This window comes from Hippocampus comes, unplaced genomic scaffold (genome assembly GCF_001891065.2).
Source record: "Hippocampus comes isolate QL1 unplaced genomic scaffold, H_comes_QL1_v1.1 C16910634, whole genome shotgun sequence".
Taxonomy (NCBI): Eukaryota; Metazoa; Chordata; class Actinopteri; order Syngnathiformes; family Syngnathidae; genus Hippocampus; species Hippocampus comes.
In genome coordinates, this window is record NW_017840929.1 from 1 (window position 1) to 1,187 (window position 1,187).

The window sequence follows — 1,187 nt, forward strand, 5'->3', positions numbered from 1 at the left end:
TTTTTTTTTTTTTAGCCGGGAGCTCAACAAACTTAAACTTCTGCTTGCCACCGGTTGACCTCCACAGAAGAACCAGCCAGGCTTTTCCTGTCAGGCTTCCTGTTTTTTTGACAGTGTGCACCACTTCCTGTCACTTCCTGGGATTTTAAACCAAACTAGACCTATCAGTCTCACATACTGCTCATTCACTTTAATAGCAAAAGTTGAAAGCAAAAGAAAAAAGGAGTAACAAAAGATTCCAAACTCCTTGAAACATGATATACAATTTTGCCTTGGGTGCAGGCTGCGTGTATTTGATAGTGGCGTGATGGTGGTCCAGCTGCAGTCTCACAGCGAAGAGGAAATGATTGCCTCAGCGCTGGACAATGTGAGCTCCTGTCCCAAACGCTGCTTTTGAACATCACGTTTTATGTTATTTTCTTCCTCAGATACACCCCACTTTCTTGTCTCTCTTTTTAGGTGACAGACAAAGGGTCCTTAACAGCTGAAGAGTTTGCTAAACTGTTGGGTCTCTCTGTACTTCTGTCTAAGGAGCGGTAAGTGTTTAATGGGCAACTGAGTGGAACCCGCCTCACAACAGTATACAGTATTTTGTCAGTTGTTATCAGAGGCAGAATGGTAACAACATGACCCTGTAAAAATTTTCAACTCAACTTCCATTGTTTTCTCTGAGGATGTTGAATTATGCTTTTGTGGTTCACTCTTCACCTTCCATATTTGCAGATTGCTCCTGGCTGAGAAGATGGGCCACCTTTGTCGAGATGACTCCGTTGAGGGTTTGAGGTTCTACCCAAACCTCTTTTGAGGTTTTGCATCCATCCTGGATTAACTTCATATCATGTTCAGAACTATTTTTGCTTGTGCACCCGTTCTTGTCAAACCAAAGTGTGCACATTTGAGCTTGCTACAGAATGGTGATACTTACTCTCACTGTGTCAGAAAGGAATGATTATGAATGAATGAATGTGTATGAAATCCTGTTGTAAATAAATGCCACCAGGGCTATTTTTATGATTGGCGTATTTGTATTGCTTTGGGTCACTTTCATTGTAAGCGAAGCTAATGTTTCTTCCGAAATGGTTCTCCAGAGGTAAATCAAAGCATGCCGGGCCACACCGATTAGATTAGCCTGCCACGTGGTTCAAGTGGCTCATTTGGGAGCGGAAATGAGGAAGGACAAGTTAACC

The 1,187-nt window shown here is 42.5% G+C and overlaps 1 long non-coding RNA gene across 1 annotated transcript; it reads left to right on the forward strand.

Moving 5' to 3' along the window:
* Nucleotides 1–33: 33 nt before the first annotated feature.
* LOC109509474 (uncharacterized) lies at nucleotides 34–1,011 on the forward strand. The gene is made up of 3 exons (XR_002166950.1): nucleotides 34–367; nucleotides 460–536; nucleotides 724–1,011. It is a non-coding gene; the product is annotated as an uncharacterized LOC109509474 (long non-coding RNA).
* The last annotated feature ends 176 nt before the right edge of the window (nucleotides 1,012–1,187 follow it).